The following is a 21,677-nucleotide window of genomic DNA, read 5'->3' as shown; positions in this document are numbered from 1 at the left end:
CTGCAGTCCTGCAGCCCCCAGCTACTGCATACCAGGGGCTTTGGCCATTTTACAACAATTTAATGACATCCAGAAACAATCCACTGGGCCATGAATGGGACTGACCGACGGAGCAGGGACTTTTACACAGGTCAGATTTCCAGTTCCCGCTCCCATGGTCTAACCGTTCAAGCGAAACCAAACAGCCGCTGTTTAAAATGTGTCCTTCACACTTCTCACCTGGTGCCTATAATAGATTCTCTTTGTGTAACTCCCCACATCCTGACTGTCCGTTTCGGTTTTCACACTTCACTGTCCAATAACAATAAACTGTGGGATCAGGCTGGATCGCTCTCTTTGCGCTGGCGCGGACACGATGGGCCGAATGGCCTCATTCTGTCCCGGAAATTTTCCATGTATCTGTTTGCGGAATTGTTGCAGAAATCTGCGCCTGCGCTCCCCTCCCCCAGCACTACCTGTGAGCGGAAGAAGATGGTTTAAAACAGCCGCAAACGGAGAGATCCTGGTCCTGGGGGAACGGAGCAAACAGCAGCCTCCTTCCAGCAGCACATCGCTTTGGGAGCGTGTCCGCAGATGGACTCAGAGATCAGCATCGAGTCCGGGGCAAGTTCAGGGGGAGGCGGGGCTGTTTGTAAGAGGCGGAATGGAGCAGGAACTGGTCCCGGAACATGGAGTGAGTGGGGGAAGGGAGAGACTATTCTCGGGCTGTGTGTGGACAAGGGGAGGGAGACAGAATGGGAAGAAACTGTTATTGTAGTGGAGTGAAACAATGACAATATTTGTGTGGCTGGGGTTCTTTTGCAGGTATCCATAATGTTTATTATTTGAGGGATTAAATTAATTAAAACTCTGTCTCTTCGACCTCACCTGTATTTGAGTTGTAAACATACTTTTGTTCCAACAAGCAAATAATTGAAGAAACCAGAGTAAATGTCATTTTTCCTCCACCCAAGTTACAAGGAAGAGTGTCACCAGCTCCTTCTCACACACAGTCCGTACATTATCACTCACAGAGCGCAGAGACACAGACAGGTCATCAGTTCCACAGTCTCAGACAGCAGAAATAGTTCCAGAGACACATTTCAATCCATCAATCAAACAGAGCAGGAGAGACAGACGCTGTTTCCATGTCACCCCAACTCAGGACCACTGACAGGTAGATTCATAAATCCCAGTCCAAATTCTCACCCACTATCAAATTATCAGTGTGTCAATCCCACAATAGTGCAACCTCAGCTACAAATTAAACACACAGAGAACTGACACATGGTTCCCGTTTCAAAGTTACAAAATTAGCCTCAATAATGTGCTCCGAGATTCAAGTTAATACCCGCCCAATATTAACACATTATGGGTTTATAAGTTGCAGTATTAATTCCCATAGTGTATGCTGACATATACATTAGATACTCGTCCAAATTTCAGGTGCAGCATCAGATTGAGAGATTCCGTAAGATAGAATGTCTTTCCCAGATGTCAAGGGATATAGAGGATTGGATAAGGGAAAAAAAGGAGGCTTATGGCAGATTCGGAGGGCTGAAAACAGTGGAGGCACTGGAGGAGTATAGAAAGTGTAGGGTGGTACTTTAAAAAAGTAATTAAGGGAGCGAAGAGGGGATATGAAAAAACACTGCAGGCAAGATAAAGGAAAATCCCAAGGCAATTTATAAGTATATTAAGGGCAAGAGGATAACCAGGGAAAGAGTAGGGCCCATGAGGGACCAAAGTGGCAATCTGTATGTGGAGCTGGAGGACATAGGTGAGGTTTTAAATGATTACTTTTCATCTGTGTTCACTATGGAGAAGGGCGATGTAGGTGTAGAGATCAGGGAGGGGGATTGTGATATACTTCAACAAATTAGCATTGAAAGGGAGGAAGTATTAGCTGTTTTAGCGGGCTTAAAAGTGGATAAATCCCCAGGGCCAGATGAGATGTTATGTGAGGCAAGGGAGGAGATAGCAGGGGCTCTGACACAAATTTTCAAATCCTCTCTGGCCACAGGAGAGGTACCAGAGGACTGGAGGAAAGCTACTGTGGTACCTTTATTCAAGAAGTGTAGCAGGGATAAACCAGGTAATTACAGGCCGGTGAGTCTAACATCAGTAGTAGTGAAACTATTGGGAAAAGTTCTGAGGGACAGGATTAATCTCCACTTGGAGAGGCAGGGATTAATCAGGGATAGTCAGCATGGCTTTGTGAGGGGGAGATCGTGTCTAACTAACTTGATTGAATTTTTCGAGGAGGTGACTAGATGTGTAGATGAGGGTAAAGCAGTTGATGTAGTCCACATGGACTTCAGTATGGCTTTGATCAGGTCCTGCATGGGAGATTGGTTAAGAAGGTAAGAGCCCATCTGATCCAGGGCAATTTGGCAAATTGGATCCAAAATTGGCAGGAGGCAGAGGGTGATGGTCAAGGGTTGTTTTTGCAAGTGGAAGCCTGTGACAAGTGGTGTACCACAGGGATTGGTGCTGGTACCTTTGGTGTTTTTAGTGTACATTAATGATTTCGATGTGAATATAAGAGGTATGATCAGTAAGTTCGCAGATGACACGAAAATTGGTGGGTGTCGTAAATAGTGAGAAGGAAAGACTTCAATTACAGGGTGATATAGATGGGTTGGTAAGATGGGCAGAGCAGTGGCAAATGGAAGTTAATCCTGAGAAGTGCAAGGTGATGCATTTTGGGAGGACTAACAAAGCAAGGGAATATACAATGGATGGTAGGACCCTAGGAAGAACAGAGGGCCAGAGGGACCTTGGTGTACTTGTCCATAGATCACTGTAGGCAGCAGCACAATTAGATAAGGTGGTTAGGAGGGCATATGGGACACTTGCCTTATTAGCCAAGGCATAAAATGTAAGAGCAGGGAGGTTATGATGGAGCTGTATAAAATGCTAGTTAGGCCACAGCTGGAATACTGTGCACAGTTCTGGGCACCACATTGTAGGTAGGATGTGATTGCACTGGAGAGGGTGCAGAGGAGATTCACCAGGATGTTGCCTGGGCTGGAGCATTTCAGCTATGAAGAGAAACTGGATAGGCTAGGGTTGTTTTCCTTAGAGCATGAAGGCTGAGGGAGGACCTGATTGAGGTATACAAAATTATGAGGGGCATTGATAGGATAGATAGGAAGAAACATTTTTCCTTAGCAGAGGGGTCAATAACCAGGGGTCATAGGATTAAGGAAAGGGGAAGGAGGTTTAGAGGGAATTTGAGGAAAAAAATTTTCACCCAGAGGGTGTTTGGAATCTGGAACACACTGCCTGAAGGGGTGGCAGAAGCAGGAACCCTCACAACGTTTAAGAAGTCTTGAGATGAGCACTTGAAATGCCATAGCATACAAGGCTATGGGCCAAGTGCTGGAAAATGGGATTAGAATAGATAGGTGCTTGATGGCCAGCACAAACACGATGGGCTGAAGGGCCTGTTTCTGTGCTGCATAACTCTATGACTCGAAAACCTAAGATACAAACTCAGTTTCCACTTTAAAACTCCCCCAGACTGTGAAACTAAAAGATACAATAGCAATTCAATTTGTATTGACTGTGCTTTGGATCACATTCCAGCCTTCATACAGTATGAGACTGGAAGATACTGCAGCAGTTCCATTCGTGCAGACTCAGCTCTACATTACAGGCAAGTCCAAGATTCTCACTCAGAGTCAGACTGAATGGCACCGATCAAATTGATTAGTACAGCCTGAGTAACCCTTGCACACCAATCCTGTATCAGATTGAAGGATACATTATCTTTCACTATTGTGTTCACAGTGACAGATATTTAATAGTAGGCAAAATCTTACACATTTTGTCTGCTTAAAACCTACTCCATCAATGGCCTGTTGTTGTGCTGAAATTTGTATGTAGAATGAATCCAGACTTGTAGACAGTCCCAGAGACTGAAGGTTACATAATGAATCCCACATTAACATGAAGTAGCAAAGACTGACAGATCGTGATTCTGAAACACATGTCCAGTACTAGATGCTGAAAGATACAGACTGACTATTATGCTCCCTCACAGTACCGAAGGCTTAGTGATACTCAATCTCTCATGCTAATAGTACCACTGACCGATTCAGAAAGAGTCCAAACTTAACAGTACCAGACATTCACGTAGAGTTCCAGACACTCACACAGAGTACCAGACACTCACAGAGAGCAGCAGACGTTCACAGAGAGCAGCACTCACACTGTGGAAGTGAGCAGAAAGGCATGGCACTATGCTTGATGGGAAATTTAGCCAAGTTAGGAATAAAAGCTTGCTTTTGTAGGATAAGGAAATAGATCAGCAGAATTTAGCTTCTGTAATTGTGTAGTCACGCCCGAGTTAATCGCACCCCTTATTGGAAATAGACTTTAGAATAGACTAGACATAGGTAGATTGTGCAATGATATTAAGAACACGATGGGCTGTTAACCTCAGTAATTAGTATGTAAAACAAACAGAATGTGCTGCTAAATGTGCTGTTAACCTCAATAATTGGTTTAACAAAGGGGTATATCACGAAGCTGAGTTGTATCGCACTGATTGGTTAAACAAGGAGGTATAGCATGAATCCTAAATGTATAAACGATATCTGTAACACGGTGGGGCACTTACTTTGGTGGACCCGACAGACTCTGTTGGAGTCAGTGCCGCTGTATCATAGTAAGTCCACCGGCTAATGCGCAAATAAAGTAATTGATTTTACCTACACATCCGACTCGGTATATTTACTGAACCAGACTGAAGGCAAAAAGAACTCAGAATGTCAACACAGGGCAGCAGACACTCACATAGAGCAGCAGACACTCACATAGAGCAGCAGACACTCACATAGAGCAGCAGACACTCACATAGAGTACAAGACACATGCATAGAGCACCAGGCACTCACATACAGCAGCAGACACTCACATAGAGCACCAGACACACTCACGTAGAATAACAGACACTCACACAGAGTACCAGACACTCACATAGAGCAGCTGACATTGAGATACACACACTACCAGAGACTGACAGATATAGAATGAATCCCACATTTATATACAATACCAGTGACTGAAAAATACCAAATGAATCCAACAATTACATACAGACCACTGACAGAATGTATCCTCCACTCATATTCAATACCAGAGACTGACAGGTTCAGAATGTATCTCACACAGTAACAATGAGTAACAGAGACAAAATGACTCCTACATTCACAAACTGTACTGGAGACTGGCAGGTAATAATGAATCCCACTCTCACTTACAGGACAACAGGCTGATAGATTTAGCACAACATTACAGCTATTGTTTGTATAACAAAAGGTAATCACAGATATTTTCATTCATGGGCTGGATTTTTTGCAGGAGGCGGGGCTCCTGGCGCCAGGCCTAAAAGGTGGGGGGAATCCCGCCTCTGCATTTTTTCAGCACCCCTGCCCCTAGAGCGATTCTGAATCTTTTGTTGTCAAAGTTTAAGGAGCCGGGATCCGTGTCCTTTTAAAAACTTTAATAGGAACCGGGATCCCATCCCCAAAAGCTGCCGGTCGTTTTACAGGGCTGGCAGTTCAGCAGTATCGGCAGCTCCACTGGGAGTAGTGGCCATTGCCAGTACTGCAGAGGCCTCAGACCCAGGCCCAGCACTGGATCTTGGCAAAGTGGTAGGTGAGGCGGGTTTGCTGGGCCCAGTCCGGAAGGCCCCAGCGAGGGGTGGGGTGGGGGTGGGTGGGCGTTTGGTTTGGGGGTGTGTTGTCCCTGGGGATACAGTTGTTCCCAGTGGGGCTGCTCTGTCGGCCACACATTATCCACGAAGGAGGGACCACCCCCGCCATCCCGCAGGGAGGCCATTGAGTAGGAAGGTTGTCGTCAGACGATCCCGCCTCCAGGAGAATCTGAACCAGGATTCCCGACGTCGGGTTCCATGGTGGTGGGTGATTCTGCCCTGATTCTTCGCCTCCCCACCTCCCACCACAAAATGCGCCATCAGGATGAGAACAAAAACCAGCCCCTAGTGTTTGTAAACCTACCCGTCCACCAGAATATGAACAATTCTTCTCTGTTGTGTTTTTCTTTGATCTGCAAACTTCGTTGTACCGCAGTGTGGTGATATCTAGTGGCCGGGAGTGAGACCTGCAACAGAGTGGCAGAAATTCATAGGATCTGTCAGTGTTGCAGAAACAGGGCAATATGAGGAATTAGGAAGTGGATTGATAGGGTAGACATGGAGATGTTTACACTTGTGGAGGTTTCCAAAGTGAGGGGCCAAAAATATAAAACAGTCATTAATAAATCAAAAATAAACAGGAGAACGTATTTTCCCTAAGAACGTTTAACATTTGGAAGCTGCTATCACCTGGAGCAGTTATGGTGAAGTGCAGAGAGGGGTTTAAGGAAAAGCTCGATAAGTGTCTGAGGTAGAAAGGATTTCAGGGAGATGCAGATTGTGAGAATTGATGTAGAATGGGTGGAGGGAGGACCCTCAAGCAATTGGGACAAATGGCCCCTGTCAGTGGTTTATGTTCTGTTTAGAATGAATCCAGACTCACAAAATGTCCCAGAGACATAATGAATCCCACACCCATACAATGTACCAGAGACACAACGATACAGAATGAATCTTGCATGCACACATATCATCAGAGATTGACAGGTACAGCCTGAATCCTACACACATTCATTATCCAAGCATAAGAGATACAGAATGATTTCCACACTCAGATACAGTATTAGAGATAGACAGATACAAAACCAATCGTAAGCACACATACAGTGTCAATGACCAATTCAGAATGAGTTCCAAACTCACAAACTGTACCAGAGACTGAGAGAAACAAAATCAATTCCACACTCACATGCAGTACCAGATACAAAATGAATCCTATACCTACACACAGTACCACTGACACATTCAAAATTAACTCCAATCCTATCCACAGGTCCAGAGACAGACAGATACGGACTGAATACTATGCTCAAATACACTAACAGAGATTGACAGGTATTGCCTGTATCCTACACACACAGTACCAGAGCCTGTCAGATACAGATGAAATACTGCATACATATACAGTACCAGAACTGAGAGATACAGAATGAATCCAATACTCACACATCGTGCCAGAGATTGACAGATATTGAAATAATCCCACACTCACATAAAGCAATGGAGACAGAACAAGACAGACTGAATTCTACACTCCATACAGTACCACTGACTGACTGAGATAGAATGGATTCCAAACTCACACACACTATTAGAGACTAAGAGATGTATTATGATTCCCACACTCATAGAGAATATTGAATCATACCTTGCAGCCAATGTTCCAGACTCTTCCACCACCATCCATGGGTATGTCATAGAGTCATAGAGTTATCTAGAAACAGGCCCTTCGGCCCATTGCGTCCGTGCCGGCCATACAGCACCCAACTATTCTAATCCCATATTCCTGCACTTGGCCCACAGCCCTGTATGCTATGGCGTTTCAAGTGGTCATCTAAATACCTCTTAAATATTGTGAGGGTTCCTGCCTCCACCACCTCTTCAGGCATTGCGTTCCAGATTCCAACCACCCTCTGGGTGAAAAAATGTTTCCTCAATCCCCCCTAAACCTCCTGCCCCTTACCCTAAATCTATGCCCCCTGGTTATTGACCCCCTCCGCTAAGGGAAAAAGTTTCCTCCGATCTAACCTATCAATGCCCCTCATAATCTTGTACACCTCAATGATGTCCCCCCTCAGCCTTCTCTGCTCTGAGGAAAACAACCCTAGCCTTTTCAGTCTCTCTTCATAGCTGAAATGCTCCAGCCCAGGCAACATCCTGGTGAATCTCCTCTGCATCCTCTCCAGTGCAATCACATCCTTCCAATAGTGTGGTGACCAGAACTGTACACAGTACTCCAGCTGAGGCCCAACTAGCGTTTTATACAGCTCCATCATAACTTCCCTGCTCTTATATTCTATGCCTCGGCTAATAAAGGCAAGTGTCCCATATGCCTTCCTAACCACCTTATCTACCTGTGCTGCTGCCTTCAGTGATCTATGGACAAGTACACCAAGGTCCCTCTGACTTTCTGGACTTCCTAGGGTCCGACCATCCATTGTGCATTTCCTTAGCCTTGTTAGTCCTCCCAGAATGCATTACCTCACACTTTTCAGGATTAAATTCCATTTGCCACTGCTCTGCCCTTCTTACCAGCCCATATATATCTCCCTGTAATCTAAGGATTCCCTCCTCACTATTTACAACACCACCAATTTTCATGTCATCTGCAAAGTTACTGATCGTACCTCCTGTATTCACATCTAAATCATTAATGTACACTGCAAAGATCAAGGGTCCCAGCACCAATCCCTGTGGTACACCACTGGTCACAGGCTTCCAATCGCAAAAGCAGCCCTCAACCATTACAATGTCCTGTGCTACCAGCAGGACAGATCCACCAGAGCTGGCGGTACAATTGTATACAGTCAGGAGAGAGTCGCCCTGGGAGTCCTCAATGAAGTCTCATGGTGTCAGGTCAAACATGGGCAACAGAATTTCCTGCTAATTACCCTCCCTCAGCTGGAGAATCAGTACTCCTCCATGTTGAACACCAATTGGAAGAAGCACTGAGGGTAGCAAGGGCACAGAATGTACTCTGGGTGGGCAACTTGAAGGACATATCTTCCAGACTGGGCCAATGCAGGTGGAGAACCAACAAGAGGGGAAAGTCCTACTTGACCTTGTCCTCACCAATCTACCTGTTGCAGATGCATTTGTCCATGACAGTACTGATAAGCATGACCACCACACAGTGCTTGTGGAGATAAAGTCCCATCTTCACACTGCGGACTCCCTCCATCATGTAGTGTGGTACTTTATTTTTTTTTATTTAGAGATACAGCACTGAAACAGGCCCTTCGGCCCACCGAGTCTGTGCCAACCAACAACCGCCCATTTTTTTATACTAACCCTACAGTAATCCCATATTCCCGATCAACTCCCTACACTAAGGGCAATTTACAATGGCCAATTTCCCTATCACCTGCAAGTCTTTTGGATGTGGGAGGAAACCAGAGCACCCGGTGAAAACCCACACAGACACAGGGAGAACTTGCAATCTCCGCACAGGCAGTACCCAGAATCGAACCCGTGCCCCTGGAGCTGTGAGGCTGCGGTGCTAACCACTGCGCCACTGTGCCACCCATGCTCCATGTGATAGATTCAGAACAGATCTAGCAGCTCAAAACTGGACATCCATGAGGAACTGTGGACCATCAGCAGCAGCAAATTGGTATTCAAACACAATCTGTAACCTCTGGCCAGGAATATTCCTCTCTCTACCATTACCATCAAGACATGGAATCAACCCTGGTTCAATGAAGAGTGCAGGAGAGCATGCCGGGAGCAGCATCAGGCCTACATAAAAATGAGGTGCCAGCCTGATGAAGCTACAACACAGGGCTACAGACATGCTAAGTAGCAGAAGCAAAATGTGTTAGACAGAGCTAAGCCATCCCACAGCCAATGGATCAGATGGAAGCTCTTCAGTCCTGCAACAGACAGTTGTGAATGGTGGTGGACAATGAAACAAGCAACCTTAGGAGGAGGCTCCACAACCATTCCCATCCACAATGATGTGGGAGTCAAGCACATCAGTGCAAAAGGCAAGGCTGCTCATTTACACCATCTTTAGCCAGAGGTGCTGAGTGGATGATCCTCCTCCTGAGATCCCCAGGAGTCACAAATGCCAGTCTTCAGCCAATTGTGACATGAAGAAACAACTGAAAGCACTGGATACCGAAAAGGTTATAGGCCCTGACAACATTCTGGCTGTAGTAGTGAAGACTTGTGTTCCAGAACTAGCCGAACCCCTAGCAAATTGTTCCAGTATAACTACAACACTGGCAACAGGCAATGTAAAGTACTACTGACAAAATCAGAATGTGACCCAAACTCTCATACAGTATCTGATAGTGACAGATACAGACTTAATACCACACACATAAACTGTACCAGAGACTGAGAGATACAGACTGAATCCAACACACATAAACTGTACCAGAGACTGAGAGATACAGACTGAATCCAACACACATAAACTGTACCAGAGACTGAGAGATACAGACTGAATCCAACATGCATAAACAGTACCAGAGACTGACAGATACAGACTGAATCCAACACACAAAAACTGTACAAGAGACTGAGATATACAGACTGAATCCAACATGCATAAATTGTACCAGAGACTGACATATACAGACTGAATCCAACACGCATAAACTGTACCAGAGACTGACATATACAGACTGAATCGAACACGCATAAACTGTACCAGACACTGAGAGATACAGACTGAAACCAACACACATAAACTGTACCAGAGACTGAGAGATACAGACTGAATCCAACACACATAAACCGTACCAGAGACTGAGAGCTACAGACTGAATCCAACACACAGAATCCGTACCAGAGACTGAGAGATACAGACTGAATCCAACACACATAAACTGCACCAGAGACTGAGACATAAAGACTGAATCCAACATGCATAAACTGTACCAGAGACTGAGAGATACAGACTGAATCCAACACGCATAAACTGTACCAGAGACTGAGAGATACAGACTGAATCCAACACACATAAACCGTACCAGAGACGGAGAGATACAGACTGAATCCAACATGCATAAACTGTACCAGATACTGACAGATACAGACTGAATCCAACACGCATAAACTGTACCAGAGACTGAGAGATACAGACTGAATCCAACATGCATAAATCGTACCAGTGACTGAGAGATACAGACTGAATCCAACACGCATAAACTGTACCAGAGACTGAGAGATACAGTCTGAATACAACATGCATAAACTGTACCAGAGACTGAGAGATACAGTCTGAATACAACATGCATAAACTGTACCAGAGACTGAGAGATACAGACTGAATACGACATGCATAAACCGTACCAGAGACTGAGAGATAAAGACTGAATCCAACACGCATAAACTGTACCAGAGACTGAGAGATACAGACTGAATCCAACACACATAAACCGTACCAGAGACTGAGAGATACAGACTGAATCCAACATGCATAAACTGTACCAAGACTGAGAGATACAGACTGAATCCAACAGGCATAAACTGTACCAGAGACTGAGAGATACAGACTGAATCCAACATGCATAAACTGTACCAGATACTGACAGATACAGACTGAATCCAACACGCATAAACTGTACCAGAGACTGAGAGATACAGACTGAATCCAACATGCATAAATCGTACCAGTGACTAAGAGATACAGACTGAATCCAACACGCATAAACTGTACCAGAGACTGAGAGATACAGTCTGAATACAACATGCATAAACTGTACCAGAGACTGGGAGATACAGTCTGAATACAACATGCATAAACCGTACCAGAGACTGAGAGATAAAGACTGAATCCAACACGCATAAACTGTACCAGAGACTGAGAGATACAGACTGAATCCAACACACATAAACCGTACCAGAGACTGAGAGATACAGACTGAATCCAACATGCATAAACTGTACCAGAGACTGAGAGATACAGACTGAATCCAACAGGCATAAACTGTACGAGAGACTGAGAGATACAGACTGAATCCAACATGCATAAACTGTACCAGATACTGACAGATACAGACTGAATCCAACACGCATAAACTGTACCAGAGACTGAGAGATACAGACTGAATCCAACATGCATAAACTGTACCAGAGACTGAGAGATACAGTCTGAATACAACATGCATAAACTGTACCAGAGACTGAGTGATACAGTCTGAATCCAACATGCATAAACTGTACCAGAGACTGAGAGATACAGACTGAATCCAACAGGCATAAACTGTACCAGAGACTGAGAGATACAGACTGAATCCAACATGCATAAACTGTACCAGATACTGACAGATACAGACTGAATCCAACACGCATAAACTGTACCAGAGACTGAGAGATACAGACTGAATCCAACACGCATAAACTGTACCAGAGACTGAGAGATACAGTCTGAATACAACATGCATAAACTGTACCAGAGACTGAGTGATACAGTCTGAATACAACATGCATAAACTGTACCAGAGACTGAGAGATACAGACTGAATACGACATGCATAAACCGTACCAGAGACTGAGAGATAAAGACTGAATCCAACACGCATAAACCGTACCAGAGACTGAGAGATACAGTCTGAATACAACATGCATAAACTGTACCAGAGACTGAGAGATACAGACTGAATACGACATGCATAAACCGTACCAGAGACTGAGAGATACAGACTGAATCCAACACGCATAAACTGTCCCAGAGACTGAGAGATACAGACTGAATCCAACACGCATAAACTGTACCAGAGACTGAGAGATACAGTCTGAATACAACATGCATAAACTGTACCAGAGACTGAGAGATACAGACTGAATCCAATACACATAAACCATCGCAGAGACTGAGAGATACAGTCTGAATACAACATGCATAAACTGTACCAGAGACTGAGAGATACAGACTGAATCCAACACACATAAACCATCGCAGAGAGTGAGAGATACAGACTGAATACAACACACAAAAACCGTACCAGAGACTGAGAGATACAGACTGAAACCAACACACATAAACTGTACCAGAGACTGAGTGATAAAGACTGAATCCAACACACATAAACCGTACCAGAGACTGAGAGATACAGACTGAATCCAACACACATAAACCGTACCAGAGACTGAGAGATAAAGACTGAATCTAACACACATAAACCGTACCAGAGACTGAGAGATACAGACTGAATCCAACACACATAAACTGTACCAGAGACTGAGAGATAAAGAGTGAATCCAACACACATAAACCATACCAGAGACTGAGACATAAAGACTGAATCCAACACACATAAACTGTACCAGAGACTGAGAGATAAAGAGTGAATCCAACACACATAAACCATACCAGAGACTGAGACATAAAGACTGAATCCAACACACATAAACCATACCAGAGACTGAGAGATACAGACTGAATACGACATGCATAAACCGTACCAGAGACTGAGAGATACAGTCTGAATCCAACATGCATAAACCGTACCAGAGACTCACAGATAAAGACTGAATCCAACAGGCATAAACCATCGCAGAGACTGAGAGATACAGACTGAATCCAACACACAAAAACCGTACCAGAGACTGAGAGATACAGACTGAAACCAACACACATAAACTGTACCAGAGACTGAGAGATACAGACTGAATCCAACACACATAAACCGTACCAGAGACTGAGAGATACAGACTGAATCCAACACACAGAAACCGTACCAGAGACTGAGAGATACAGACTGAATCCAACACACATAAACTGTACCAGAGACTGAGACATAAAGACTGAATCCAACATGCATAAACTGTACCAGAGACTGAGAGATACAGACTGAATCCAACAAGCATAAACTGTACCAGAGACTGAGAGATACAGACTGAATCCAACACACATAAACCGTACCAGAGACTGAGAGATACAGACTGAATCCAACATGCATAAACTGTACCAGAGACTGAGAGATACAGACTGAATCCAACAGGCATAAACCGTACCAGAGACTGAGAGATACAGACTGAATCCAACATGCATAATTTGTACCAGAGACTGAGAGATACAGACTGAATCCAACATGCATAAACTGTACCAGAGACTGAGAGATACAGACTGAATCCAACATGCATAATTTGTACCAGAGACTGAGAGATACAGACTGAATCCAACATGCATAAACCGTACCAGAGACTGAGAGATACAGACTGAATCCAACATGCATAATTTGTACCAGAGACTGAGAGATACAGACTGAATCCAACATGCATAAACTGTACCAGAGACTGAGAGATACAGACTGAATCCAACATGCATAATTTGTACCAGAGACTGAGAGATACAGACTGAATCCAACATGCATAAACCGTACCAGAGACTGAGAGATACAGACTGAATCCAACATGCATAAACTGTACCAGAGACTGAGAGATACAGACTGAATCCAACATGCATAATTTGTACCAGAGACTGAGAGATACAGACTGAATCCAACATGCATAAACTGTACCAGAGACTGAGAGATACAGACTGAATCCAACATGCATAATTTGTACCAGAGACTGAGAGATACAGACTGAATCCAACATGCATAAACTGTACCAGAGACTGAGAGATACAGACTGAATCCAACATGCATAATTTGTACCAGAGACTGAGAGATACAGACTGAATCCAACATGCATAAACTGTACCAGAGACTGAGAGATACAGACTGAATCCAACATGCATAAACCGTACCAGAGACTGAGAGATACAGACTGAATCCAACATGCATAAACCGTACCAGAGACTGAGAGATACAGACTGAATCCAACACGCATAAACTGTACCAGAGACTCACAGATAAAGACTGAATCCAACAGGCATAAACCATCGCAGAGACTGAGAGATACAGACTGAATCCAACACACAAAAACCGTACCAGAGACTGAGAGATACAGACTGAAACCAACGCACAAAAACCGTACCAGAGACTGAGAGATACAGACTGAATCCAACACACAAAAACCGTACCAGAGACTGAGAGATACAGACTGAATCCAACACACATAAACCATACCAGAGACTGAGACATAAAGACTGAATCCAACACACATAAACCATACCAGAGACTGAGAGATACAGACTGAATACGACATGCATAAACCGTACCAGAGACTGAGAGATAAAGACTGAATCCAACACGCATAAACCGTACCAGAGACTGAGAGATACAGACTGAATCCAACACGCATAATCCGTACCAGAGACTGAGAGATACAGACTGAATCCAACATGCATAAACCTAACCAGAGACTGAGAGATACAGTCTGAATCCAACATGCATAAACCGTACCAGAGACTCACAGATAACGACTGAATCCAACAGGCATAAACCATCGCAGAGACTGAGAGATACAGACTGAATCCAACACACAAAAACCGTACCAGAGACTGAGAGATACAGACTGAAACCAACACACATAAACTGTACCAGAGACTGAGAGATACAGACTGAATCCAACACACATAAACCGTACCAGAGACTGAGAGATACAGACTGAATCCAACACTCAGAAACCGTACCAGAGACTGAGAGATACAGACTGAATCCAACACACATAAACTGTACCAGAGACTGAGACATAAAGACTGAATCCAACATGCATAAACTGTACCAGAGACTGAGAGATACAGACTGAATCCAACAAGCATAAACTGTACCAGAGACTGAGAGATACAGACTGAATCCAACACGCATAATCCGTACCAGAGACTGAGAGATACAGACTGAATCCAACATGCATAAACCTAACCAGAGACTGAGAGATACAGTCTGAATCCAACATGCATAAACCGTACCAGAGACTCACAGATAAAGACTGAATCCAACAGGCATAAACCATCGCAGAGACTGAGAGATACAGACTGAATCCAACACACAAAAACCGTACCAGAGACTGAGAGATACAGACTGAAACCAACACACATAAACTGTACCAGAGACTGAGAGATACAGACTGAATCCAACACACATAAACCGTACCAGAGACTGAGAGATACAGACTGAATCCAACACACAGAAACCGTACCAGAGACTGAGAGATACAGACTGAATCCAACACACATAAACTGTACCAGAGACTGAGACATAAAGACTGAATCCAACATGCATAAACTGTACCAGAGACTGAGAGATACAGACTGAATCCAACAAGCATAAACTGTACCAGAGACTGAGAGATACAGACTGAATCCAACACACATAAACCGTACCAGAGACTGAGAGATACAGACTGAATCCAACATGCATAAACTGTACCAGAGACTGAGAGATACAGACTGAATCCAACAGGCATAAACCGTACCAGAGACTGAGAGATACAGACTGAATCCAACATGCATAAACCGTACCAGAGACTGAGAGATACAGACTGAATCCAACATGCATAAACTGTACCAGAGACTGAGAGATACAGACTGAATCCAACATGCATAATTTGTACCAGAGACTGAGAGATACAGACTGAATCCAACATGCATAAACTGTACCAGAGACTGAGAGATACAGACTGAATCCAACATGCATAATTTGTACCAGAGACTGAGAGATACAGACTGAATCCAACATGCATAAACTGTACCAGAGACTGAGAGATACAGACTGAATCCAACATGCATAATTTGTACCAGAGACTGAGAGATACAGACTGAATCCAACATGCATAATTTGTACCAGAGACTGAGAGATACAGACTGAATCCAACATGCATAAACCGTACCAGAGACTGAGAGATACAGACTGAATCCAACATGCATAAACCGTACCAGAGACTGAGAGATACAGACTGAATCCAACACGCATAAACTGTACCAGAGACTCACAGATAAAGACTGAATCCAACAGGCATAAACCATCGCAGAGAGAGAGATACAGACTGAATCCAACACACAAAAACCGTACCAGAGACTGAGAGATACAGACTGAAACCAACGCACAAAAACCGTACCAGAGACTGAGAGATACAGACTGAATCCAACACACAAAAACCGTACCAGAGACTGAGAGATACAGACTGAATCCAACACACATAAACCGTACCAGAGACTGAGAGATACAGACTGAATCCAACACACAGAAACCGTACCAGAGACTGAGAGATACAGACTGAATCCAACACACATAAACTGTACCAGAGACTGAGACATAAAGACTGAATCCAACACGCATAAACTGTACCAGAGACTGAGAGATACAGACTGAATCCAACACGCATAAACTGTACCAGAGACTGAGAGATACAGACTGAATCCAACACACATAAACCGTACCAGAGACTGAGAGATACAGACTGAATCCAACATGCATAAACTGTACCAGAGACTGAGAGATACAGACTGAATCCAACAGGCATAAACCGTACCAGAGACTGAGAGATACAGACTGAATCCAACATGCATAATTTGTACCAGAGACTGAGAGATACAGACTGAATCCAACATGCATAAACTGTACCAGATACTGACAGATACAGACTGAATCCAACACGCATAAACTGTACCAGAGACTGAGAGATACAGACTGAATCCAACATGCATAAATCGTACCAGTGACTGAGAGATACAGACTGAATCCAACACGCATAAACTGTACCAGAGACTGAGAGATACAGACTGAATCCAACACGCATAAACTGTACCAGAGACTGAGAGATACAGACTGAATCCAACACACATAAACCGTACCAGAGACTGAGAGATACAGACTGAATCCAACATGCATAAACTGTACCAGAGACTGAGAGATACAGACTGAATCCAACAGGCATAAACCGTACCAGAGACTGAGAGATACAGACTGAATCCAACATGCATAATTTGTACCAGAGACTGAGAGATACAGTCTGAATCCAACATGCATAAACTGTACCAGATACTGACAGATACAGACTGAATCCAACACGCATAAACTGTACCAGAGACTGAGAGATACAGACTGAATCCAACATGCATAAATCGTACCAGTGACTGAGAGATACAGACTGAATCCAACACGCATAAACTGTACCAGAGACTGAGAGATACAGTCTGAATACAACATGCATAAACTGTAGCAGAGACTGAGAGATACAGACTGAATACGACACGCATAAACTGTACCAGAGACTGACAGAAACAGACTGAATCCAACACGCATAAACCGTACCAGAGACTGAGATACAGACTGAATCTAACACGCATAAACTGCACAGAGACTGAGAGATAGAGACTGAATCTAACACGCATAAACTGTACAGAGACTGAGAGATAGAGACTGAATCTAACACGCATAAACTGTACCAGAGACTGAGAGTTAGAGACTGAATCCAACACGCATAAACCATAGCAGAGACTGAGAGATACAGACTGAATCCAACACGCAGACTGAATCTCTCACCGTCTTTTCCTGGTTTGCTCAGTGCCTTTTTGAGTCCGCAGTATCTTTCTTTTATTTTACGTTTTTCTGTCTGTTCCTTTCTGAATGCTAATAGTGGTTTGCTGTTTTTCTGTGTGTTTTTCTCTGCCTGCCCCATTCTTGGTGCTGTTACTCAGTGTCCTTATGGCATTGTGCAGTGAGGGTGAGTCTGTCAGCACATGTGTTGCTGAGTCCGGGGTTCTTGAGCTAGCTGACTGCAAGGCTATTATTTTAAAAAGATCAAGAAAAAAAGACATCTCTTTGGCGAAGACATCGCAGTAATATGTGGCTTGAACAAATTCAATCGACAGCAGAGTGGCGCAGCGGAAGCGTGCTGGGCCCATAACCCAGAGGTCGATGGATCGAAACCATTCTCTGCTATTTATTTTTCCTGGTAACGCAAACAACTCACTTTTAAAACTTTGTGTTACCCACAATCGCATCACGCATCTGAAAACACTTGAATGCCATCAGCTATCCTTCCACTCAACCGACCAATCTGCAACAAATTACTCTTTTGCTCACACGAACACAAGCCGCACAAGCTGCAAACACGGACCAGCCGACTCTCTCTCCCCTTTGTCAACCCCTTCCTGCAGCGCCTTCTCTCCACCACCAGATGGTGATGTTGGCCACGGTAAAACCAGGGCAAATGGTCAAATCGAGGAGATGGTCAGTAACAGAAAATAAAACAGGGAACACCTTGACACACCAACAGAGAACACCTTTACACAACAGAAAACATATTTACACAACAGGAAATACCTTTAGACAACAGGGAACACACCATATAAATGCTCTCTTTCTCCATCTCAGTCTCGTTGTCTGTCTCTTTCGATCACTTTCTGATTCCTACAATACTCTGTTGCTGGTTTTTTGTGTGTTTTTCTCTCTGCCCCACTGTCGATGGTGTTACTCAGCGTTCTTGTAACATTGTGTAGCCAGGCTGAGCCTCCCATCACCTGCGTTGGCGGCATCTGTTAATAGTTAACGTTTCAGGTTTGTTTCGTTAACTCACGTTAACTCTGTTCCTCTTTGGCAGATGCCGCCAGACCTGCTGAGTATTTCAAGCATCTTCTGTTTATGTTTCAGATTTCCCTTGGAGGAGAGAAGGCTGAGAGGTGATTTGATAGAGGTATTCTAAATCATGAGGGGTCTGGACAGAGTAGATAGAGAGAAACTGTTCCCACTCGTGAAAGGATCAAGAAGGAGAGGGCACAGATTTAAAGTATTTGGTAAGAGAAGCAAAAGTGACATGAGGAAAAAATTTTCACACAGCGAGTGGTTAAGGTCTGGAATGCGCTGCCTGAGAAAGTGGTGGAGGCAGGTTCTGCCTCCAAGCATTCAAAAGGGAATTAGACAGTTAAGTGAAAAAGAAGCATGTGCAGGGATATGGGGAGAAGGCAGGAGAATGGGACTGAGGGAATTGCTCTTTCAGAGAGCCGGGGCAGACATGATGGGCCGAATGGCCTCCTTCTGCACTGTAACAATTCTGTGATTCTGCGGTGAGCAGAGCAGACACACGAGCTCAATGACAGGAGAGCTCGGCCGTCCCTGAGTTTCAGCTCCCGGCTCTTAGATTTCCTCATCCACTCTGTCTTTACTGTGGATGTTCAGGGGTTCCTTGTCGGATCTGAGGACTGTATCCATTAAACATTCTGTGCCAGGAGATCCACACACTCTCTGTTACCAAGATTTATGGGTTATTTATACCCCCAGCTCCCTCTGCTCCTGCACCTGCTTAGAATTGTTCCCTTTATTCTATATTGTCTCTCCATGTTCTTCTTACCAAATGAATCACCTAATTTCTCTGCATTGAACTTCATCTGCCATCAGTCCACCAACTTGTCTATGTCCTTTTGAAGTTCTACACTATCCTCCTCACAGTTCACAATGCTTCCAAGTTTCATATTATCCACAAACTTTGAAATTCTGCCCTGTACACCAAGGTCTCGGTCATTAATATATATCAGGAAAGGCAAGGGTCCCAACACTGATCCCTGGGGAATTCCACTACAAACCTTCCTCCAGCCCAAATAAACATCCATTGATCACCACACTTTGTTTCCTGTCACTCAGCCATGTTGCTACTGTCCCTTTTATTCCATGAGTATCTAATGCTTTTTGAAAGTTCATGTACACCATGTCAACAGCATTGTCCTCAATAACCCTCTCTGTTACCTCCTCAAAAAACTCCAGAAAGTTAGTTAAACATAATTTTCCCTTAAGACATATCCATGCTGGCTTTCCTTAATTAACTCGCATTTCTCCATGTGACTATTGATTTTGTCCCGAATTTTCTTTTCTATAAGTTTTCCCACCACCGAAGTTAAACTTACTGGCCGATAGTTGCTGGGCTTATCTTTACAACCTTTTTTGAACAAGGGTGTTCTCTCTTTGGCCTCCTTATCTCGAGACACAATGGGTAAGCGCCTGGAGGTGGTCAGTGGTGTGTGGAGCAGCGCCTGGAGTGGCTATAAAGGCCAATTCTAGAGTGACAGGCTCTTCCACAGGTGCTGCAGATAAGATTGGTTGTCGGGGCTGTTACACAGTTGGCTCTCTCCTTGCGCTTCTGCCTTTTTTCCTGCCAACTGCTAAGTCTTTTCGACTCGCCACACTTTAGCCCCGCCTTTATGGCTGCCCGCCAGCTCTGGCGAACGCTGGCAACTGACTCCCACGACTTGTGATCAATGTCACAGGACTTCATGTCACGTTTGCAGACGTCTTTAAACTGGAGACATGGACGGCCGGTGGGTCTGATACCAGTGGCGAGCTTGCTGTACAATGTGTCTTTGGGGATCCTGCCAACTTCCATGCGGCTCACATGGCCAAGCCATCTCAAGCGCTGCTGACTCAGTAGTGTGCATAAGCTGGGGGTGTTGGCCCCCTCGAGGACTTCTGTGTTGGAGGTCCTGCCACCCGATGCCAAGGATTCTCCGGAGGCAGCGAAGATGGAATGAATTGAGATGTCGCTCTTGACTGATATACGTTGTCCAGGCCTCGCTGTCATAGAGCAAGGTACTGAGGACACAGGCTTGATACACTCGGAGCTTTGTGTTCCGTGTCAGTGTGCCATTTTCCCACACTCTCTTGGCCAGTCTGGACATAGCAGTAGAAGCCTTTCCCATGCGCTTGTTGATTTCTGCATCTAGGGACAGGTTACTGGTGATAGTTGAGCCTAGGTAGGTGAACTCTTGAACCACTTCCAGAGCGTGGTTGCCAATATTGATGGATGGAGCATTTCTGACGTCCTGTCCCATGATGTTCGTTTTCTTGCGACTGATGGTTAGGCCAAATTTGTTGCAGGCAGCCGCAAACCTGTCGATGAGACTCTGCAGACACTCTTCAGTGTGAGATGTTAAAGCAGCATTGTCAGCAAAGAGGAGTTCCCTGATGAGGACTTTCCGTACTTTGGACTTTGCTCTTAGACGGGCAATGTTGAACAACCTGCCCCCTGATCTTGTGTGGAGGAAAATTCCTTCTTCTGAAGACTTGAACACATGTGAGAGCAGCAGGGAGAAGAAAATCCCAAAAAGTGTGGGTGCGAGAACACAGCCCTGTTTCACGCCACTCAGGATTGGAAAGGGGTCTGATGAGGAGCCACCATGTTGAATTGTGCCTTTCATATTGTCA

At 44.4% G+C, this 21,677-nt stretch overlaps 1 long non-coding RNA gene and 1 other non-coding gene across 2 annotated transcripts in view; one reads left to right on the top strand and one right to left on the bottom strand.

Moving 5' to 3' along the window:
- Positions 1 to 18,605, bottom strand: part of LOC137350575 (uncharacterized) — a 32,601-nt gene extending 13,996 nt beyond the window's left edge. Inside the window, exon 1 of the long non-coding RNA XR_010969459.1 lies at positions 18,457 to 18,605. This is a non-coding gene — a long non-coding RNA (uncharacterized lncRNA). The remainder of the gene's footprint in view (positions 1 to 18,456) is intronic.
- On the top strand, positions 18,354 to 18,425 carry trnam-cau (transfer RNA methionine (anticodon CAU)). The gene has a single exon. It is a non-coding gene; the product is annotated as a tRNA-Met (tRNA).
- Positions 18,606 to 21,677: the final 3,072 nt, after the last annotated feature.

This window comes from Heterodontus francisci, chromosome 35, assembly GCF_036365525.1.
Source record: "Heterodontus francisci isolate sHetFra1 chromosome 35, sHetFra1.hap1, whole genome shotgun sequence".
Taxonomy (NCBI): Eukaryota; Metazoa; Chordata; class Chondrichthyes; order Heterodontiformes; family Heterodontidae; genus Heterodontus; species Heterodontus francisci.
The sequence above is the reverse complement of the archived record's forward strand: the minus strand, read 5'-3'. Positions and strand labels throughout refer to the sequence as shown.